The 24769-nt window shown below is 39.3% G+C and overlaps 1 protein-coding gene across 1 annotated transcript in view; it reads left to right on the top strand.

The window, feature by feature from the left end:
- The window catches only part of CHL1 (cell adhesion molecule L1 like), a 250099-nt gene that overhangs the window by 56380 nt on the left and 168950 nt on the right, over nt 1-24769 (top strand).

Below are 24769 nucleotides of genomic sequence, written 5' to 3'. Positions count from 1 at the left end.
TTCAGTAAATGTCAACAAGAAGTATCAGTATTAGGGTTTTTTTTTAATGTGATTTAAGGAAAAATATTTTTTCCCCTCCTTGATACAAATGCAAGAATGATGCCGCTCTTATTTCCTGAAGTGCACATTTTGTCATGAACAGATTATGTACTGTTGAAGAATTAAGATCTTCTTTGGTACAGGCAGAATCTTTCATTTTTTAAAAAATTATTTTATTTAACTTTATTTACTTTTAATTCGACCAGATAGGGACAGAGCGAGAGAGCGAGAGAGAGAGTGAGAGAGAGAGCAAGTGAGAAAGCAAGCCACCAGGTCCCGGACTCGAACCGTGATCGGCCATGTGGGAGTCCAGTGCCCCTAACCACCATGCAACCTGCTGGCCCCGAGGCAGAATCTTTCTATACACTGGTTGTAAATAAGATCTTAAGAAATATAAAATAACACAGAACGGAATAGAGCACCTTGACTTTATGAGTTATTATTAGCATACTGAGTTACTGGTAACCCCTTGGGTGCCTTCTAAATGCATGTTCTTGGCAATTCAAAGAATAAGACAATGAGAAAACTGTGTACACAGTACTACTCTCCCATCCATCCATCCATGGGGCATATCACAGCAGATTCCGGAAACTGTGGATCATTCTGAACCTTATGTATACAATGTTTTTTACTTTATGTACATGCCTGAGATAAGGTTTAATTGTACAGGGGTCAGCAAGTGGTATAGTGGTTAAGATCCTAAGCTCACACATGGCTGACTGTGGTTCGAGTCCCATAATTTTCTCACTCTGACCTTCCTTTCTCTATCTCTCTGGTGAGTGCATATGCAAATAATAATAATAAATCAAATTATATAAATAGTTCTTTTAAAATGTTTAATTGGGGGTTAGGCATAATATGAGATTAATAATAACTACCATAATAAAATAGAACAGTTATAGCAATGTACTTTAATAAAAGTTAAGTGAATTTGTTTCTGTCTCAGAATATATTATTGTATTGCATTCACCTATTTTTGGACCCCAACTGGCCATGGGTAAGAGAAACCATGGATAGTACTGTATGTGCTTTGAATAACATTTGCCCTCTTTGTCTCATTCACTGAAGTGGTTTTTGCCTCTGTTATTTATAGATTCTCCCTTTGGAACCTGCTCTAAGAGGAGCTCTCTACACAAGCTTTCTAACTCCAGTTAATCTGCAGGTCTATTAGAAGATTAAAAACCATTTGAGATATAGTCTAATATCCTTAGGGAAAACTCTTCCTGAAATCTGACTAATCAAATTATTTGATAATGATAGTTTGTTAGGGGGGCATTTATTCCATTAAAAGACTTCTATGGTTGTACGCTAAATGAATTTCTACTTCATAAGAAACATAGGTAAACCTTCTGAGAAAGTAGAAAACAAAATGCAATATCCAAAGAATTAAATTTTTTAAAAGGCATTATCATGCTACGACGAATTCTGGTTATGTCATGATTCTGTATTGGTGATTGTATCTGTTGACATCATGAAAATGGATGGAAACCTGCAAAACACATTACTCCTAACTATGCATTTTTTCCTTTACTTTATTGAATTATATTTTCTTGTGTTCCTCTTGATGATTGATTAAGTCATTAGGTAATTCAACAAAATGAGTTTCCTTGCCATCAGTTTTCATTGTGAGACTTGAGAAATCAGTTTCCAGGAGTGGTTTATGGGATCACAGTCCTAGGATACACACACACACACACACACACACACACAAAAGGTAGTTTCAGAATGACATGGCCTTACAGTCTGTCCAGCTAATAGAATTATGTGGCGCAGCTTAAATTTAGACATCGAGTTTCATCTCTTACTTAAATGTATCTGTGTGTTTTAATAGGAACATTCAGCTTTGCTTGTATTAATGCAGAAACATTAAGGCACCAGCCCTCGATCCGAAAGCCTTAAAGGGCTGTTTCCAGCAGAACCTGTCATAAAATGTGCTCTCAAGCGTGTCCCCTTTAAGAGACTCCAGAATTAAATGTTCCCGTATGTGAATTTTATTTTGTACAGCACATTTGCTTTATGGCTACAATTAAGTTAGATGTGCCGATAGCAATGTCTTAAGGAATTATTTATTTAATTTTATTATTATTATTATTATTATTATTATTATTATTATTATTATTATTTGATGAGTGAGAGAGAGAAAAAGTGAGAAAACAAGCTGCCAGGTCTGGGACTCAAACCATGGTCAGCCATGTGGGAGACCAGTGCCTTAACCACCATGCTACCTGCTGGTCTAAGGTTAGAATTTTTAAAAACATTTTTTATTCATGATACAGAGCATGGATATGTGCACTAGGCGGCTGAGAGAGAGGGGAAGGGAGACAGTGTGTGTGTATGTGTGTGTGTGTGTGTGAGAGAGAGAGAGAGAGAGAGAGAGAAGCACCTCCACAGGGTTTTGCTATGCTGCCATCCCCCTTTCCTAGCCCTTCAGCAGATCTATGGCACATGGACACATGTGTAGTATGTTTTCAGACCAACCCAGGGATCTGAACGTGTGGTTTGCCTTGTAGTTTCCAGCATAGCTGTTCAGTTTGCTACTCATGGTGTCACCTGGCTAGGCTTGTGTTAGAGACATTATGAGACTGAATTTGTACCCATCATATACATATAGGTTTAACTATTACACATATTAAAATAATTACTCTAAGTATGCATAAATTGTCCAAAGATAATATTATCTATGCATCTTAACAGAAGGCCTAAGTAGTTCAATGACAGAGACCACGTTTTTGTAGCTGTAGGTCTTGCTGTGTAAGCCATCTTGGGTCATGTGCTGAGACTGATTGATGGTGCCTATCTCTACACACTGCTCCTCCTGCTGACTTAAGGATTTGGATGAGTTCTTTTATATTAAAGACTAGACTACATATACTAAGAGTAGTGAACAGGTTGCAGTATTTTCATTTAAGTCTTACTAAAGTGCTATCATGTGAGAGCAAATTATAGATGCCTTTCCTTGATGGTCTGTGAAGTTTGTATAAAGGTATTGGTTATTTCTGAAATCTACTGACAGAGAGCATCTTATTTGCTTGACTCCTACACTCTGGAGAGGACAAGATGGCCCACCCCTTCTTTAGGAATGTTGTCAGTATAAAGAGCTACACACACTGCATGATATAGTTTAGCTCCACTAAAACTTATGTTGTAAGTTGATACCCCATTGCATCAGTCTGGGGAGGTAGGAATTAGTAGGAGGTGTTTGAGACATGACAATGGATTCCTCATGAAGATATTAAAACAGTCTATAAGAGGCGACAAGTTATTCCTAACTGGTCTCATGAGAGCTCCTTGTTTTAGAGTGAGTTGACTGCCTACATGTCTCTCTCTCTGCACATTCCACCCCCACCCCCCACTGGCCTTTCCCCTTTTGTGTGAAATAGCACCAGATATGTTGTGAAATAGCACCAGAGGCTGGCCAGGTGCTGGCCCCAGGCTCTTAAACTTTCTACCCTTACAGAATTGTGAGCCGATTAAATCTCTTTCATTTATACATTATCCAGTCTCGAATGTTCTATTATAGCAACACAAATTAAGACACTACACGAATGCAACTTGTTTGGTTGATCCTATCTTGACTTTCTGTAGCTCCCTTTACATGCCTGACACTCAGTTGCAATGAATTATTTACACATTTGTCTCAAAGACATGCTTTTAAAGACAGGGTCCAGGTTAAAGTTATATTTGCATTATTAACCCTGAGCACAGAACCTGGTACACATAAGATGGTTTATGTAGGTGATGGGAGAAAGAGAAAAGAGGAGGAACAGAGGGAGGGAAAGACTCTCCTGATAGAGAATCTTGTTCACTCCTTGGACACCTTCTGTGCTGAGTTTTTGGATTGCATCTTTGGATCCTGTAATCTTTTTAGCAATCTTCCTGAGAGTTTCCAGTTACATTTAAACTTGGTTCTTGATGAATTTTAATGTTCCCTTAACGTTCAGCTCTCCAATCTTCATCTGACCAAGTTGGTCCTGATTTTGCACTGGCATTAGCCTATGACTAATTTACTTCCAAAGCACTGGGAAATAGAAGTGGAAGGTACTGCTGAATGAGCACTATACAAAATCAAAGTGCCTTCTCAAGAAGTGCTAAGGGAGACCCATGAAAAACTGATTTCAGAAAAAACTTCCCCTCTGTTGAATAATTAACTGTAGTTTTTCGGCATCCCATGAGATAAGGTGGGACTTTTAGAGGTGATAAAAGATTCCATCAAATGCTAGAATTTCATGCATATTTAATATTTCATATTTCAGAATGATCATCCTAAACAGCATCTTTTTTTTTCCTTTCCCATGATATGAGTGCATGTTCATGGCCCTGTCTCAGAATTAATCATTCCTGTCCATATTTGATGTTTACACTTTTAAATATTTATGGACTGTTATGTTCCTTTATTGTTATTTACCCACTCTAGGGACATTCGGAGCCTGGCATTTCTTCCTTAGCCAAGCACTGTTTCTCCTTTATCTTTCTCTTGGCTGTTCTTTGGATTCCCGCCAATTTGCATACATAATTTTGGTATCAAGGTGCCAAAAAGACGTTGTTTCAACTGGAGTCTTACTGAAGTTACTTTGCTCAAATCACGTACACAAATATGAGAATGCTCCAAGGCATGAAAATTCATTGAGGGTTCCGAAGGGAAGCTGAGATATACAAATATGTCGCTGAGATGCTACAGGTAGATTTTAAGTCACCAGGGAAATGGCATCTCAAATCAAAAGATTATAGAATGAGCAGTGTGAAGAATTTTAAGCCTAGTTCTGTAATCGTTTTCAGGCTTTTGTTGTTACTGTCAGTCTGGAGGCTTTTCTCGGTAGCTTTTTCAGGGGTAATTCATATGTAAAGAACTGCACATGTTTAACGTGTTCAGTTTGATGAGTTTGGGCAAACACCGGTGAAACCAAACCGTCACCACCATCAAAGTAACAAATATATTCATTATCCCCCCAAATTTCCTCTGTGCTCCTTCTTTCTCTTCAGTTTTTAAGATTTTAATAGATTTGGACTCAGTCTACGTAGTCGTTTTCTTCCTTTTTTTTATTCACTTTTTTATTTCTTTGTAAACTCAGAAGGCAGAATCCTTTTATCAAAAGAAAAACCATTGCTATTGCATGTAGAGAAAAGACTGAATAAAATGACCATTGAAACATTAAAGATATAGACCCTGAAACACAGCAAAACTTGAGTGCTTTCTTTAATAAGTGGACTCTTTCCATCTTACAGTGATATTTAAGAAGACTGTTCAAGTAGCAGCATGACATACTGCACATATAAAATGTCCATAAAAATATGTAGCACAACCCAACAAATGACTTACAGCAAAATTCAGTGAAAGCAGAAAATTGTGTTTCCTCAACAAAATGCCATTTTTGCCCTCAGGCTATCCATGTTGGGGAAAAATACCATGTATAACATTGACACAAATCACAGACGTCTCCCTTAAGCAGCTGGTTTTATTGGACGGCACATGTGTGCAGATATTTGAGGCCTTGGAAAGGAAGCAAACCAATGAAATGCATCACCATTATTGCCAAGCGAACTGGGGAGGGCAAGAGCAGGCACATCCAGAGCCTAGTGATGAAGCAGAGAGTTGAGAAGTAAATCAAAGCCTCTGATCAAAGGCTAATTTAGCCTGTCATAAAGGATCCTGCAGTGGAAGGAAGCCTTATGCACAAAGATCAAAGATTAGTGCCTCCACACATACACAACCTACCCTCCCTACAGGAGGAAAGAAGCAGACAGAAGATAGAAAAAAAAAGGGGAAATACATCAAAGCTCTCTAAAATCTCTGTGCAATATATTAATAGTATCCCTTTCTTATGGAGAGCATGCACCGCTAGAATAATAACAATGAATTTTTGTGTAGTGCATTTGGGTTCTACCTTTCAAATGGTGAGAAGCCAGCACTGCTGACTTGAAGTACCTGGCTTGCTAAAAAATATCAGGCAGTGCCTTTTGTTCCAGTCGCTTCCCTTCCATTGTAGTTCTTTGATGCATATATTAAGATTCCTTTTTATCTATTTATTTATTTTGACCTTTTTGCCAGAGGATGTGCTTACCCCCAGGAGAGAGACAAAGAGAGATATAGAGAAAGAGAAAGTGAAAAATCACTCCCTGGAGGAGATGGCCATGCCACAATCCTTTCTTTTCCATTCTCCTCTCAGGATTTTGGGGACCCATGCATGCACACATTCCCAGTGTGATTTTCAAGCCGCCGAGTCTGGGACTCAAACAGTGGTTGACCACGTGGATGTCCAGCGCCTTAAGCACTATACCACCTACTGGCCCCCATGTATTAAGATTCTTTTCACAACCACAAACAGCAAGTAAGTAATTACATATTTGAGATACTATTGTCTATTGAAATTAAATTGAATCAGAGATTTCAGTTTATGCTAATATACGCATTGTTAACCTCTCATTTACTAGCATTTTAAAACCTTATGTGTTATTTTGGGGTGGGTAGGTGGCATGGTGGTTAAAGGCTCAGGACTCCCACATGATCCATGGTTTGAGTCCTGGACCTGGTGGCTTACTCTCTCTCTCTTTGGTCAAAATTGAAAAACGATGATAGTATGTAAGTAAGTAGATAAATAAATAAGTCTTTAAAAAAAAACTTATGAAATTTTGGTTATTGCAGTATATACAATGAGTATAGCCAGCTTTTTAAGGGTGTATAAATACTTTGTGAGGCAGGAAAATAGCTGTTTCTATACCTCCTATGTACCTGAGGCCTGTGAATTTAAGTAATAAAAGACAGATGAATGGGAAAAAAGTCCATGAAAGACAAGTCAAACTCAAACAAGGAGTTAGAGTCAGGGGCTTATATAACATTTTAACAGTGTGATAAATTTAAGATAGAAGTTTTAAAAAATATTTATTTAAAGTGTATTTATTTGTTATATGAGTTAGAGAAACAGAAAGACAGAGACAAGCACCTGCAGTAGATTTTGTTTGTTTGTTTTTTGTTTTTCTTTTTTGAGATTTTTGCTATAGGGCACATGTGCTCATTGGACAGACAGAGACAGAGAAATAGAAAGCAAGAAATCACCCCCTGCCCTGCACACACCACCCAAAGAAGATGACTATGCTGTAAACCTTTATCCTCCATTCTTCTCTTGGGATTTCATGCGTGCATGCACACATGCCCAGCGTGAGTTTTAAGCTACTGGGTCCGGGACTCGAACTGCAGTTGACTACATGGGAGTCCAACAATGTAACTTTTATGCCATTTTCTGGTTTCTACAATAGGGTTTGGATGGCATGATCCATCCCCAGGCTTCTGCCAGCCCCAGATTATAGATGCTCGTGTGATCAGCTTACTCAGGGAGGTCACCAGATGAGAACCACAGCCTCCCAGGTAGGTCAGCCTGGCAGAGTGTTGTGTTTTACCACTGCACAATCATCTAGAACCCATGAGGGTGATAAATTGTATAGAAGTGACAAAAGAAAAGACAAAAGAAAAAAGATTTGGACTTTTAGCAGTAATAACTTGCAGGAAGGTACATATATGAGAAAATAATAGAAGTTAAAGGTTATTTTGGCAGGATCACCAGGTGGCATGGTGGTTAAGGGTGTTGGACTCCCACATGGTCTGGACCTGGCGACTCGCTTTCTCACTTCCTCTCTCTCTCTCTCTCTCTCTCCCACACACACACACTCTGTCCCTCTAAAATAAATAAATAAATAAATAAAGTTAAATAAAATAATTCTTTTAAAAAGTTTATTTTGGAACCAGTAGGTGGCATAGTGGTCAAAGTGCTGGCCTCCCTGGGCCAGCAAGTGGCATGGTAGTTACAGTGTTGGACTCCTGGGGGGCCAGCAGGTGGCATGGGGGTTAAGGAACTGAACTCCCATATGCCTGACTATGGTTCAACTTCCAGACCCAGCTTGCTTTCTCAGTATTTCTCTCTCACTGTCTCTCTGGTGAGTGCACATGCCCTATACAAATTTTAAATAATAATAATAAAGTTAAATAAACAATTCTAAAAATAAATAGGTGCTGAACTCGCACATAACTGATCATGGTTCAAGTCCTAGACCTGGTGGCTTAAAATTCACACCAGGTACATGTGCATCTGTACTCAAAATCCCAAAAAGAAAATTAAGGAGACAAGACTGTGATGTGGCTGTCCTTCTTGGGGGATGATTTCCCACTTTCCTCCCTGTTGCTCTCCAGCAAATGCACATGCCCTATGGAAAAACAACAACAAAAAACACAATTTGAAATGCAAAATAGGTTATTTTAGTAAGATATATTTTGGTGTCTCAGTGTGTGTAGAACCATCTTCATGCTGACTTTCTACTTCTAGTGATAATGGTTGTTCTCCTGGTACAAAAGAGGGAAGAAGAAACACTTTCACAAAAGGAAATTTATGTCCTGCTTTTAGGCAGATAAAGGGAGGGCACAGAACTCTTTCTTTGTGTGCTGATTCTTAAAAGCCTTCAGCTCAAGATAATCCTTATGCCAAAGTGGCATATTTGTAGGTGGCATATTCTGATGTCCCATAATTCCTCTACATTGAATTTTCCTGTCATCATACTTTATAAATTTTATGACTTTTTAAAGAGGTTTTTACATTAAGGCATGTGTGTTCCACTGGAGAGAGACAGAGACAGTGAGAGGGAAAGTAAGAAATCATCCTCATGGGGCGGGGGGAATGGATACCCTGAAATCCCTTCTTCATTCTCTTTATGTGATTTGGGGCATGCATGCACACATGCCTGGTGTGATTTTCAAGTCACTGGATACGGGACTCAAACTGCAGTCAGCCATGTTGGAGTCCAGCTACAAAACACTATGCCACCTGCTGGCCCCTATTTTATGACATTGTAAGCATCTGCCCTGTGTAAAATGGCAGTGAAAGTAAAATAAATCTGATCAAATATCCTGTTCTCTAAATATAGGGTGTTTTATTAATCTATAAGAATTAAACATTTTAAAAAAATTTCATTCATTCAACAATAATATGTGTAACTACTAAGAACTACTGGACTAGGGATATGCTTTCTCTGGTGAAGTGTATAATCTATCAGAAGAGATACCTACTATTCAAACAATCATGCAAACAAAGGTAAAATTGCTATTGTGATAAATGCTAGAAAGGAGAAGTAGTTGAGGATTTGACCTGTGGTAGTTAGAGAAAGCTCCTCTAAAGCCAAGAATTGATTAAAAAAAAGGTAAGGCAAGAAGGATTTGGAGCCAGCAGGTGGTATAGTGTTTAAAACGCTGGACTTCCACATGGCAGACCATAGTTTGAGTCCTAGACCAGGTAGCTTGAAACTCATACCAGGTGCGTGTGCATATGTTCCCAAAATCCCAAGAGATCTATAAAGGAAAAGGGATTGTGGTGTAGCCCTCCCTCCTGGAGGGTGATGTCTCACTCTATGAAGGAAAAGGGATTGTGGTATAGCCCTCCCTCCTGGAGGGTGATGTCTCACTTTCTCTCTCTCTGTCTTTCTGTGTCTCTGGTGAGAGCATACATTCTATAGCAAAAAAAAAAAAAATCAGTTAAAGAAAATGGAGGATTTATTTGATTAGATTAATTTGATTAGCATGTTTTTATTTTTGGGGGGGGATAAACTCTTTGGTAGCTGGGGATGGTGGAAAGTCAGTCCAACTACAGACCAGAGTGGACACTGCTGTAATTACTGACTGAAAATAGGTTTAAGTGCCAGAAAGTCTGAGTTCCAGCTCTTACTTGACAACTTCCCAGTTCACAATTTTGTATAAATGAGTCAACTCTGTGGGCCTGAAACTGCTGATCCGTAAAATGGTGATCATAATCTTTATTTCAGAGAATTGTCTCAGTGAATATTTCCTTTCATGATTATTATCATCATCATCATCATTGCACTGATTTGCAATGTGATTTCAGATACATCATTTCATTTTTTTGAGTTTCAACTGTACATTTGTATGAAATGATGGAATTAACTGAATGTAAGAGGGCCAGCCCATGATGTGGTGGTTGAGGCAGCTGGATTCAACATGGCCGACCACGTGGTTCAAATCCAGGATGCGGTAGCTTGAGAGACATGCCAGGCACTTGTGTGTGCATACCTCAAATCCCAAAAGGAGGAGAAGGCATTGTGGTATGGTCCTTCTCCATGGAAAATACTTTCCTACCTTTTCTCTTTCTCTCTTTCTCTGTCTCTCTGTCTATATCTGTCTCTCCAGTGAGCACAGCCACCTCTGGCAAATTAAAAAAGAAAAAGAATAGAAAAATAAGACTTTTTATAATTTTCTGAGCAAATCTAAAGCTGGAAATTTCAGTCCAGATATCATGGTATACTGTATACTGGAAGGTTAGGAAAGGGGTTGTTTCAGTAAAATAGATGGAAAGAGAAGCATAATTCTACCTTTTAGCAAGTTTACTTACATTTCTTTAATCCACAATTTAGACTTTCTATTATCTTAGATTAAATTTTATAGCACATATTTCTTCTACTAAAAAGCCTTTAAAGTGTTTCAGTGGGACATTTAATTTCCCATTATGGTTGGTTTCTCAAATAATTCTCTTTGTAATTGTCACATTTTTACAGTCCTGTTTAAAATGAATTTAGTTTTTCAAGTAAAATTATCAAGCTGAGTTGGAAATTGAAATTCAAGGACTGTAAAATCAAATGATAAGAAACCAGGCTTCGGGACAATGTTTTCAGTCACTACAACCTATAAAGATGACGAGAAAACAACTTTTTTTCCTTGGAAAATATAGAAAAATATTTCTAAGAGTCTGTGTCCAAAGTAAAATTATTATTACATTTTAAACCTAGGAAATGGCAAATTAGGGTCCAGCAAGTGGCATGCTGGTTGACCACAGTTTGAGTCCTGGACCCGGTGGTTTGAGGCTCACACAGGGCCTGAGCACGCATGTGATCATGTGTGTGTGTGTGTGTGTGTGTGTGTGTGTGTATGCGTGTGGTGTGTCTGTCCCAAATCTAAAGAGGAGATTGGAGAAGAAGGGATAATGGCATGGCCATCACCTCAGGTGGCGATTTCTCACTTTTCTTCCCTGTCTCCACCGAATACATATACCATATGACAAAAATCTCCCCAAAAAATAGAAAGGAAGAAAATGGAAAATTATATTTTATATATTGGTACTTATTTATTTAAATATATAAATATTTCATTTAACTAATATTGTAAATACTAGTCTTTTTAGATCTGTTTATGCTTCATTTAAATTACTATTTTTCTAGCTTTACAAAGTTTTGATTCTATTTATGGTAAGCATATCATATTTTATTGTAGTGCCACAGACAGGCAAAAGATCCAAGGGGCCAGCAGGTGGCATAGTGGTTAAAGTGCTGAAATCCCACATGGCCGACTGCAGTTCGAGTCCCAAACCCAGTGACTTTAAAATCATGCTGAGTACATGTGCGTGCATGCCCAAAATCTGAAGAGGAACTGGGATTGCAGTGCGATCATCCTCCCAGAGGGGTGATTTTTCACTTTCTCTTTATCTCTCCATCCATTTTTGTCTCTCCAGCAAGTACATTTTGTTGCATAAACAAGTCACAAACCCCATAGAAAAAAAAAAAAAAAAAAAAAAAAAAAAATCTCCAAAAGAAAAAGAGATCTGAGTAAGTGTTTTTAATTTTTGTATTTTAAAATCTCACTCTCAGATTTTGCATGACAAATACTCTAAGTGTAATTATATTTATCTTTCTTTTTCTTTTAATAGAGTCTCCATATGTCCTGATCCTCTCACCTCAGCCTCCTGGCTCTAACTACAGGTGTGCCACATCACTCCCAGATCTTTTTTCAGACAAGGTCTCACTTTTCTTGTGATTCATGATTCTCCTGCCTTAAATTACTGTACTTTTAGGCAATGCCATCATGCCTGGCCTTTAGGTTGGGCTGGGAATTGAACCTGGGCCTCCTACGTGGTCTCAGCCTGCAGAGCATAGCATCTTACCATGGGTGCCGCTGCAACTGGGTCCATATTTCTCTTTTTCCTTAGAGGATATATGTTAAACCTATTGAATATAGTTACCCCAGGTGCTACAGTCCCTAAATTTCCGTTTAGAAAACTGAGGAATTGACTTACTTAAGGTCCACTATGTATTTATTGAGTGCAGATTAGATCTCTTATCTCAAGACTTCTAGATCAGTACCATGTTATATTGCTACACTCAACCAAATCGAATTGGGCAAACCCCTGATATGAATTACATCTGGTTAAGTGAGTCAATCATTGTCTGGCCTCAATGACTGGTATTTCATGTTGGCTTTCCCTTCTTTTTTTTTTTGGTAACATTTTCCACTTTGGCAGCCTCTATATGGCTATGCTTTTCATTTGTGAGTGTCCAATTATTGTGCCTTTATATTGGGCAGAAGACTGATTAGCTTGGATTAATTAAGGTAATAGAATTATTATAATTACTATAAAAACCATATAGAAACCAACATTAACAAGGCTAATTATTGAGTGGTTATGAGCATGTGCTTTGGAGATGTGATTGAAGTGGATGTGAATTTGGCCTTTGGTACTTCCTAATAACATGTGCTTTGTAAGTTACTTCATCTCTTTGAGCCTTAGTTTTCTCACCAGTAAAGAGGAGATATTATTATTGACAAAATTTATTCTTTAATAGATACATCACAGAACTGTATTATATGTTATGTATAGCAAAGTCTTGGTGTTATGACTAACGTTGATTTTATTGTCCTTGCCACAGGGGTGTGCATGTTTCTCATTTTGAGCCAATCAAGCTCTTTAACAAATGGTTTTATTTATTTTTTGTTTACTTTTTATGTATTTAAGTTGCCAAAGGGCATATGAACTTGCCAGAGATAGCAAGAGAGATAGACAAAGAATGAGATATGACCTCAATGGAGCATGGTCACCTCTTGCTTCTCCATGGTCACAACCCTTGTTTCTCCATTTCTTCATCCCGTAGGAATTTGCGGCACACATGCAAGTGTACCCAACATGTTTTTTCAAGTTACAAGGGCCAAGATTCTAATTCCAGTTAACCATGGAAAACTCGGTTCCCTTAATGATTAGGCTGTGAAGTTGATTCAAGCCCTGTGGTTTTATGAGGTTTTAATTAACTTGAATTTGAATAACAGGGAACCAGCAGTTAGCGTAATGGCTATGTCGCTGGATTCCCACATAGTCGACCGCGGTTCACGTACCGGACCCGGTGGCTTAAAACTCACGCCGGGCGCATGTGCGTACGTGCCCAAAATCCCGAGAGGAGAATGGAGGAGAAGGGACTGCGGCGTGACCATCCCCCCTGGGGGGTGATTTCTTGCTTTCTGTCTCTATGTCTCTCTCTGTCTGTCTGGCGAGCGCACGCGCCCTATAGCGAAAATCTCTCCAAAAAAAATAAAAAAAGAATTTGAATAACAGAGCTGGTCTCAGAGGATGACACCGGTTCACAAGCAAGACAGAAACAAGACTAAGCAAAGTAACTTTAAGTATATTTGAGTTCCTAGATGCCGGAGTCTCTGAGGCTACTTCACCCTCTGCTTTTTCTGTAGTCGTTTGTGATCCAGTGAAGTCCTCTTAAGTTAGTTTGATTTGAGTTTCTGTGACCAACCAATGGAATCCAATAACACATCTTAAGAAACACATTTCTTTGTCCATCAAGTTAACACATCACTCTCAACAATATCTTATTATTTATTTATTGACATACTCACTTTCTTTCTCTTATTACTAAAATGTAAGCTCTACTGGGACATCTTTTTTGCTCTAAACATAGCTACTGTAAAAGCCCTACTTGGTTTTTTTTGAGAGGTTTTTGCTATAGGGACGCTCTTTCATCAGCTATGGGAAAACCCCTACCATCTAGCAGGTACTCAGTAAAAACTGGGTGAATAAATTGATGAAGGGAGAAAGGAAGAAATACTCTTTTTTGTTTGTTAATGTTCTCTAAACAAGATTGCATCCATATATTTTCTTGGGTAGAGTAAGGAAAGACACATACATAACATTTATTGAGAACTTATATTAAGCCTGCCATAATGATAGAGATACTTAATACGCCATTTCTTTCTTTTTTTTAAAGAGGTTTTTTTTTTTTTTTTTTTTTAGAGGCTTTTTGCTATAGGGTGGGACTCGCCAGACACAGAGACATAGAGACAGAAAGCGAGAAATCACCCCCCAGGAGGGATGGCCACGCCTTAATCCCTTCTCCTCCATTCTCCTCTCGGGATCTTGGGCACGCACGCACACGCGCCCGGCGTGAGTTTTAAGCCACCGGGTCCAGGATGCGAACTGCAGTCGACTACATGGGAGTCCAGCGACATAGCCATTATGCTAACTGCTGGTTCCCCAAGAGATTTTTGCTATAGGGCATGTGCAGTGGCTGGAGAGACAGAGAGAGACTGAGAGCAGAAAGCAAGATATCAACTCCCAGGAGGTTGGCCATGCTGCAATCCCTTCTCTTCCATTCTCCTCTCAGGATTTTGGGCATGCATGCACACACACCTGTCATGAGTTTAAAGCCATCAGATCTGAGACTTGAATTATAGTTGATCATGTGGGAATCTAGTGCCTTAACCACTATGCCACCTGCTGACCTCACGCGTACACCTTTTGAGATTGGTGGTATTATCCCCACCTTACAGATGCAAACATTGAGGGACAGTGAAATAAATCATGGTGGTGATGCTGTCTATCCAGAGCCACCATCAAGAACCAGCTACTTCAGGACCACCAGTTAGCGTAATGGCTATGTCGCTGGACTCCCATGTAGTCGACCGCGGTTTGCATCTCGGACCAGGTGTCTTAAAACTCATGCTGGGCGTGTGTGCGTGTGTGCCCAAGATCCCAAGAGGAGAACCGAGAAGAAGGGATTGAGGTGTGGCCATCCCTCCTGGGAGGTGATTTCTCGCTTTCTGTCTCTCTGTCTCTCTCTCTCTCTGTCTGGTGAGTGCACGCACCCTATAACAACTTAAAAAAAACCCTCTCCAAAAAAACAAGAACCAACTACTTCCTCAGCTGCTGGGAGTGCTGCCAGTAGCCAGCCCTCAGCCCCCTTTAGAGATTGTCTTAACTGATGAGGGTACTTGTTGCTCAATGTTGTGTCCCCTTCTAGTGCAACCCACATTGAATGCCTGGCATGGAGGTAGAAGGATCCAGACCTTCAGTCCAACTCTAAGACTCATTCCTTTTTTGAACTCCCTGTAGTGTAGGCAAAGTCCTCTCTCTATAATGGATGACAGTTCAGCTTCTCTATTTGTCTACTTTGGTTTCCTTCCTTTCCTTTCTCCATGCATTGATCTCAGTTCCTTCTCTAAAAGACCACAGTCTGGGGCCAGCAGATGGCAAAGCAGTATGTCACTGGACTCCCACATGGCTGACCACAGTTGAGTCAGGGACCCGGTGGGTTTGGAACTCGTACTGGGCACATGTGTGTGTGTGCCCAAGATCTCAGGAGGAGAATGGAGGAAAAGGGATTGCTACATGGCCACATCCCCCTGGGAGATGATTTCTCACTTTCCCGCTCACTGTCTCTGTCTTTCTCTCCAGTGAGCACAAGCACCTTAAGGGAAAAATCTCTACCAAAAAAAAAAAAAAAACAACAAACTAATTAATTAACTAATTAAAAGACCACAGTCTGTGAGCCAGTCTTGTGGCCTAATGGTTAAGTGTGTTAGATCCCACATGGCTAACCACACAATTCAAATCCCAGACCTGGTGGCTTGATAAATTACAGGTGTGTGTGTGTGTGTGTGTGTGTGTGTGTGTGTGTGTTCCTCAAATCCCAAAAGGATTAAAAGATGAAAGAGAAGAAATTGAGGTATGACCATGTCTTATTGGGGGTGCTTTCTTTCCTCACTCTGTCTTTGGCAAGTATACGTGCCATCTGGAAAATTAAAATAAATAATAATAATAATATAATAAATTAGAAAAATCAGAGTCTGCTTCCCAGAGAAATCAAACTGTTAGGGTAGTTTACAAAGATCCTTGCCCAAGTTAATTACCAGGCCTTTCTAAGGAGGTAAAGTGAGCTCTGACCCATCAGTGTTGGAAGTATAGCTGTGAAGTATGAGCAGAGACAGGGCTACACATTTTCTAGGTCTTAAAAATAACTATTGTAGCTAGAACACAGGAATCTGGGTAGAGAGAGAGACTCCACAGGACAGTAGGCCCCATTCTATGCAGGTCCTTATAAGCCATGTGTCTTAGGCCATTTGTGCTGCCATAACAGAACACTACAGACTGGGTAATTTATAAGGAACCGAAATTTATTTCTCATAGTTCTGGAAAATGGGAAGTCTAAGATTAAGGTGCCAGCATTTGCCAAAGATTTTCTTGCTATGTCCTTTAGAAGGAAAGAGGCCATGTCTATGACAAGGGGAAAGGTGAAGGGCAAGCTAGCCCAAAGCTGGATGTAGGTTTTATCCCCATCTTACAGATGTAATAATCCCATAATGGAGGAACACTCATGGCCTAATCACCTCTTAAAGGCCCCACAGCTTAATATGATCACATTGGCGAGCCAGCAGATGGCATAGAAGTAGTGTTACTGGATTCCCACATGATTGACCGCGGTTTGAGTCCTGGATCTGGTGGCTTAAAACTCATGCCAGGTGCATGTGTGTGCATGCCCAGGATATTAGGAGGAGAATGGAGAAGGAGGGATTGTGGTGTGGCCTTCCCCCCTTGGGGGGATGATTTCTTACTTTCCTTCTCACAATCTTTGTCTCTCTCTCTCTCTCTCTCTCTCTCTCTCTCTCTCTCTCTCTCTCTCTCTCTCTCTCTCTCTCTCTCTCTCTCTCTCTCTCTCTCTCTCTCTCTCTATATATATATATATGGTGATTGAACATACTTTAAGGCAAAAAAAAGAAACTCTAAAATGATTTTATCACATTGGTAGTATCTAAATTTTAGAGTGGATGCATTCAGACCATAGCACTGTGAAAGAAAAGACAGAATTTCCTTGTTTCCTACCTTTTTTTCTGCCTTTTCACCAGAATTTGCCTACCCCCACCTCTAGCTACAGTAGTTCTGTCCTTTGGTGCTTATTTCTGCCCTAGGAAATTGTACTAGAATTGGAGACTTGAAAGATTATTTTTTCTTTGAAAATGTTATTCTTAGACCTTTTCATTTTTAACCTTCTCACTGGCTTCCTCCTATAATTACAGTCTCAAAAAATTGTCATATTTTGGGAAAGGATGTTTGAAGCTATAAGTTGTGTAGTCAGTCAACTGAGTGGAGAAGAACAAAAAAAACCTCTCTCCTTATCCACTGAAAAGGCTGGAGTTTCAGCTGCTGGAATTCAAAGGGAACAGGGAAGATTTCCTAGAGTGTTATGTGATTATAAAAATCTTTTGAGACACTTTAATTGATTATGATTTATATGCCATATGGACTTAGACTTCGTTACTTGACCTACAAATTCAAGGAACGTTTAGAACTCAGTAACTTCAGTCAGACAGAGAAGCACAAATGGGTCCCACTGCCACCTTTGTGGTTCATAATGGGTGTGTCTGTATGTGTGTCCATGAATGTAAACACACAAACACTAAATTATATTGTTACACTGCAGGGGAAAAAAAAGTCTAAATGCTAACGGTTTTCATGTTATTTTGGATAAATATTGGTGCCTAATGGAAGCAGGCTGGTATCAGAAATCAGGAAAATGCAAAGATAAATGGAATATATATATGCTGCAAACTTATTTTCTTGTGTTATTTTTTATCCAGTGGTTCATCACAACCTAGAACAGTAGCGCTCGCCTCTGATAGTCTGCAATAATCACTTCTGGCATTTTTTACATCCAAGGGTCCATGGACAGATATTCTGACTCAGTATGAGGAGCCCAGATAGTTATTTTGTTTGTTGTGGTGATGGGTGCTAATTTCAATTCCAATTCTATCCAACTAGATTTGAGAACCGTTTCTTACAATGTTCAAAAGGAAGCTGTCTGTGGATTGAGAATATTCCATGTCTTTTCTACTGCTATGCTTTCAACTTTCAAAAATTCTGTGATTTGGTACTAGCAGGTGGTATGGTAATTAAGATGCTGAACTATCATATGATTGACCACAGTTCAAGTCCTATACTTTGTGGCCTGATAATCATGCCAGGGGTTTGTGTGTGTGCATGCCCAAAATCCTGAGAGGTGAATGGAGGAGAAAGTATTATAGTGTGGCCCTCCTCCCTAGGGAGTGATTTCTCACTTTCCCTCTTTCTGACTCTCCAGAGTCAGAAAGATTTATTTATTTATTTATTTCCATTTATTGTTACTATTTTTTTAATAGACCAGAGAGAGACAAAGGGAAAGTGGGAAAGCAATCCACCATGTCCGAGACTTGATCCATGATTGGTCATGTGAGAATCCAGTGCCTCTAACCACCACACCACCTGTTGACCCCAAAGAGTGGGCACAGGGTATTTACTGGCACTTAGTCATCAGGGGCCAAGTGTACTGCTAAGCATCCTGCAACACACAGGACAACTTACTTCAAAAAAAGAATTATCCTACACAAAATGTCAATCATGCCAAGATTGGGAAACCCTGGCTTAGAGAATTGTATTAGTTACCCTGTCCCACAAAACCCCCATGTAAATTTGGGGGTGAGGACAGGACCTCTGTCTATCATTTTGGTGTTATATTCCTAGTGCCTGAAACAGTGCTTGGTATGTAGTGATGGCTTAATCTATTTTTTGGATGACAGAGTTGAGTGAATAATTTCAACCGAACAACCTTATTTTGTCAGCCCTGGGATCTGAGCAGAAGGAACCTACTTTGGGAGCATAAAAATGAGTGAGCTTATTTCTGTGATTGTCTTTAAATAAAAATTCCAATACAAGGGGGGGGGGATTACTGTGTGGCAGATTAAAGATTTTTCTTCCATGGATTTCCCATGCTGTTTAATATTCTCCAATTTGTTATATCTTAAAGTTTTGTCCATCTCGGTAGTTTTAGTGGGTCAAGGAAGGATTCATCTCACCTCGGATATAGGCACAACAGTTTTGATTACTTTAGTAATTCCCAGGTTATAGGATGAATAACACTGAGAAGATATAATAGATTATAGATAATCTAAGTTAAACTGAATCCAGTATCAGTCTTACATAGAGCAAATATTTTTCTTTTTTCTTTTTAATTTTTTTTTTTTTTTTTTTTTTTTAGGTTTTTGCCATAGAGTGCATGTGCTCGACAGAGAGAGACCGAGAGAGACAGTGAGAGGGAAAGTGAGAAATCACCCACCAGGGAAGATGGTCATGTCACAGTCCCAAGTCCCTTCTCCTCCATTCTCCTGGGATTTAGGGCACATATGCATATGTACCAACATGATTTTCAAGCTGCTAGGTCCAGAACTTGAACTGTAGTTGAACATGTGGGAATTTAGTGCCTTAACCACCATGCCACTTGCTGGCCTCATTTTATACATTTTGAACACTTGCTACTATCTCTTTCAATAAGAGAGCTCAGACCTCAAAATCAGAGATTCGACTGTCCATGAGGTCTATTTAGAATCTAATTGCTTTAGATTCAATGTACTCATTTTTATTTAAAGTGGTGCTTATTTTCCATTTACAGTAGTGAGAGAACATACTAAATATAAAATATACTATCTTTTTTTTTTTTTGACAGTCTTTTATCTTAGGGCCTATGGGTTCACCAGAGAGAGAGGGAGACAGAGTCCATGAGAAAGTGAGAAATCAACCCTCAGGGGGGAATGACCACACTGCAATCTCTTCTCCTCCATTCTCCTCTCGGGATCTTGGGCATGCACTCACAGACACCCAATTTTGAAGCCGCTGGGTCTGGAACTTGAGCCATGGTCAGCCATGTGGGAGTCCAGTAATGTAACTGTTGTACCATCTACTGGTCCCAGAGAACATTCTGTCTTAAAATATTATAATTAAAAAAAAAAAAAAAGCAAGTCACTTAGGAATAAGTGCAAGTCCCAGCACGGACTCCCAGAGAACATTCTGTCTTAAAATATTATAATTAAAAAAAAAAAAAAAGCAAGTCACTTAGGAATAAGTGCAAGTCCCAGCACGGACACCCCAGAGAACATACTGTCTTAAAATATTTTAATTAAAAAAAAAAAAAAAAGCAATTCGCTTAGGAATAAGTGCAAGTCCCAGCACGGACATGCAAAAATCACAAAAGCATCATTTGATGGGTTGAGGAGCACTGAATTTATTTATTTTATTACTTTATTGTCTTACCTTAAAAAAAAAAAAGATGGAATCTGAGTATAGCAGTTACAGTACAGAATACGTCTTCTTGATGAATCCTGTTCCTTGAATGTGCTTCCACATTGGGACCATTTGGGAGGTAATGCTGGAAACTGGGAGAGAACCTCCAAGGAAGGGAGCAAACTTGAAAGAAGATGCAGGGTCCTTTAAAAGGTCAACTATGTCAACTGAGCATGCCTCCTTCCTCCCACAGGGCTGTCTCTTGAGGAGGCAGCACCAGTAGGATTTTTGGCAGAGAGGCCTCTGAGAAAAAGAGGGAGGATTGTTCCATGGGGAAATCAGTCTTAAACATTGTGAATCATAGAAATAGGAGTCGTGTGTCATAGGTCCTCTTAGTCAGGAAGACCTCAGAGGTCCTTGAATGCCACCCCTCTTTTGGGTCTTGAAGGCCTTTGTGTCACCATCCCACTAGGTGGTCATGAACCTGTACTTCACTCCTCTGCAAAGAGGACTCCTTCCTGAGGCTTCCGAGACTCCTTCCCATGGCTCCAAACTTGGAGCCATGCTTCTCTGAGCCTCCAGTCTCTCTCCCAGAGGTTTCCATTTGTTTTCCACAGCTCTGTCCTGTGAAACCATAGAACACCAAATCTAATCCCCTTTCTATGACCTTCAGATATTTGAAAAGAGGTTTCATGTCTCCTGTGAGTCATTTCTTCTCCAGTAAAACAGCCCTAGCTGCATCAGCTTTTCCTTTTACGGGATAGTCAGTCCTTCCATCTCAGCTCTGAAGGAGCTCATCTGGTTGGAACCAGTTTTAAATAGAAGCACCTAGAATGGATGCCATTTTCCAAGTGTTGCTTGAGTGGAGAAAAGGAAAGGGAGACAACCACATATCACATCTCTTATTCTCAACACCATACTTCTCTAACTATATGCTACAATTACTAACGTTCTGGCAATTTCCTCACCCTGTCATTAACTGAGTCTGTTTTTTTTTTTTTAAGTACTTTGGGTATGATACACCCTCTTTATTTGAAACTTATGCCAACATCTTCCTAATAAAAATATGTGTGATCTGTGTTTGTGTGTATATGTGTATGTGGTGTGTATGTTGGATGGGTTCAGGCAGGCGATAATAATTGCAAAAAAATATATAAATGAATAAACCATTAAGTACAAAAAACTGGAAATTTGAACATATATGAAATGTCTGACACCAAACCAAGTTCACACCAAGTAGCTAGGCATCAGTTTTATTTTTTCTTAGCTGATTTAAAAAGAGAATTTCTCAAAGTTTGGTTCCTGAGCTACTCATATTCGTGCCATCTTACCAGAGAGGCCTTCCTCCAATAGCTCATTGCTTGCTGTCTCATCCACTATCGCTTACTATGTGTAGTACCCTGATTTATTTACTATTTTACTTTTAGGTTCTTGCCATAGGGCGAAAAAGACAGACAGAAGGAAAGTAAGAAACCACCCCCACTCTACAAGCCCTTCCTTTCATTCTCCTCTAGGGATTTTGAGCAAGCTCCCATACACAGCTGGGGATGAGTTTTAAGCTGTGGGTCAAAGACTTGAACTACACTCAGTCATATGGGAATCTAGTGCCTTAACTACCACACCACCTGCTGTCCATCCCCCATTTTATTTTTATTCACAGTTCTTACAATTACCAGGCATTTCATATGTATTAAAAGGCTTTATGAAAGCAGATTCTTCATTTTCCACCACTGTATCCACAGTGCCTAGCATACAGTATATTTGTTACAGTGACTCTGTTAAATAAATAATTGAATAAGTAAGTAGAAGGATGAATTGAGCTATCATAGCTGGGCTCCACTGTGGGCCTGCTAAATTAGAATTTCTGGCACTGGACTTAGGACTCTTGAGTTGAACTCACTCCTCCAGTGATTTTTCTGTACAAAATTATACAATTTTAGCTTGACCTATGTGGAAGAAGTACATACAGTGCTCAGTGCAGCAAGCACTGAAAGCAAAATATAAAGAACATGTTTATAAAGCATGTTTTAAAAAGTGGCCAACCTTCTGTACATTCTTCAAGACAAAGTTTGAATCAAGGCATTAGAATTCAGTTGCTATATGGGGCCAGCAGGTGGTTGAAGCACTGGATTCCCACGTGGTCGACCACAGTTCAAGTCCTTGATCTGGTGGCCTGCTTTCTCATTCTCTCTCTCTCTCTCTCTCTCTCTCTGTTTGTCTCTTTCTGGTCAAACTAACAAATAATAATAAATAAGTAAAATAATTTTTTTAAAAGAATGCAATTGCTGTATGTCTGTCTTACATTTTAAGTCAATTGCATATTACTGGTCAATGGAAGCTCACTATTGCTCCAAACAGAACATCTGCTATAATAGGTTTGTTATTTAAGGAGATGGAAGGAGGTTAATCGAATGCTGTTTTTCCTATGAATGTGGCATAAGGTCAAATTCACTCCCATGTCCTAAATTCCATTTTGATGCCTACTGTAGCTCAATGAACAAGACCCAGGAAGATCTTTCTAAAAAGCCACCTTGAGGTTGACAGGTGGCCTGGTGGTTAAGGATTGGACTCCCATATGGCCAACCCCAGTTTGAGTCCTGGACCTAGAGGCTTGCTATTTGACTTTCCCTTTCTTTCTCTGTCTCTCTCTGTTCATATTTGAAAAAAATAATGATAATAACAAATAAAATTTAATAAATAAATAATTCTTTTAAAAAATGCCACCTAGTAGCGCAGCTGGGATGTAGTCTGTGAAACTTGTTCAAGCTATGATTTCTGAAGTTAAAGGTGGAAAGAAAAGGTCTGCCTAACTGCTTTTCTTAGAGGAAGAAACTCTTATTTTCCTCTAAACCTCTTTACTAATAAAATAAGGGAGAAGGGCAAAAAGAAACAAACAAGATTAGAGAAGCCGAAATGGTTTTTAAATGAAATTATTTTTCTCATACTTTTCCATAATGCTGCAGCAGCTCTGTAATCACCAGCTTGTCAGAATTAAGACTGTGGGTATGTTTTGTTATTTTTTTATGACAGTTTGAGGAGCCAGTCTGTGTGCCCTATTTATTGTTTATTAAATGAGTTGTGTAATATTTAACATTTTTTTTCAGAAGGAAATGAGAATGATTCAAATGATGAGCTAAAATGGTAAACCGATAATGGTTCAGCCACTATTTCCATCCCCCAGCTCCCCAGAAGGCGGGCAGTCTGTGTTTTTTTGTTTGTTGGTTTTAAAATAATTACTTATTTAATTTTAATTTTACTTATTATTGTTTTTATTTAATTTGCTACAGGGCACATGTACTCACTAGAGAGAGAGAGAGAGCGAGAGAGAGAGGAAGTGAGAAAGGAAGCTGCTAGGTCTGTGACTCAAACTGCAGTCAGCCATGTGGGAATCCAGTGCCTTAACCACCATACCACCTGCTGGCCCTGGTATAGTTTGTGTTTTTACCTTTGATCATTTTATGAAAAGAGGATTTAATATTGTATTATACTAGTGTAATCAAACAAAGTCTCATAAGGGATCCAGCTTGAATGGCACAGGTGGTAGGGTGCAACTGCCTGACTAGAGCCATATGGAAAGGCCTCAGGTTGGAATCCTGGGTCTGCCTGAGCACACTGGCACACACAGATTATCTGTGATCATGGCTGGCTGCAGGGCCGGAGGGAGGATCGTGGCATGGCAAGATTCTATCAAGGAACTCTCTCTCGTTGTCTCTCATGAAGTTAATAACCTTAAAAAAAAAAAAGAATTAAAAGACAGAGGAAGAATGAAGGAAGGGAGAGATAAAGAATGAGGGAAAAAAGAAGGGAGGAAAGAAAAACAGAAGAGCAGAGTAAAGGAGGGAGAAAGAAAGAGGGAGAGAGACAAAGAGAAAAAAGGAAAAACTCGAATTGAGGAAATGGTATTATTTTTCCACATGAAGCATCAAAGAATAAGTAAGGCTGGTTGTTACTAAGATTAAGCATTAGACTGAGGTTAAGAATTCATAGTCCATTTTTGAATTTCATATTCACACCAGCATGACCTCAAAAAGTCACCAACTGAGCTAAGATCTTACTTGTTAAATGTATACATTAGAGCTGAATGATACTCCAATATTCCAGCCTTTAAGAATATATGGCTCTTGGGAACCAGCAGTTAGCATAATGGCTATGTCGCTGGCCTCCCACGTAGTCGACCGCGGTGCGCGTCCCGGACCCGGTGGCTTAAAACTCACGCTGGGTTCGTGTGCGTATGTGCCCAAGATCCCGAGAAGAGAATGAAGGGAGAAGGGATTGCGGCGTGACCATCCCCCCTGGGGGGTGATTTCTCGCTTTCTGTCTCTATGTCTCTCTCTGTCTGTCTGGCGAGCGCACGCGCCCTATAGCGAAAAAACCTCTCCAAAAAAAAAAAGAATATATGGCTCTTTGTTTTTTTAATATATCTATAAAATTTGAAACACAAATAATAGAATATTTAAAAGTATGTGCCACAAAGTTAAGGGTCAGCTTGAAAAAAGTTAAGACAGTCTATATAAAAAAGACATTTTGAATAAAAACATAATTATGCAGTATAATTATTGCTGGATAAATTGTTTCCAGTATCTTTTTTTTTTTTTTTTGGAGAGTTT

The sequence above is a fragment of the Tupaia chinensis genome, unplaced genomic scaffold (genome assembly GCF_000334495.1).
Source record: "Tupaia chinensis unplaced genomic scaffold, TupChi_1.0 Scaffold000185_1, whole genome shotgun sequence".
NCBI lineage: Eukaryota > Metazoa > Chordata > Mammalia > Scandentia > Tupaiidae > Tupaia > Tupaia belangeri.
Note: the sequence above shows the minus strand (reverse complement) of the source record. Positions and strands in the feature narration are given on the sequence as shown.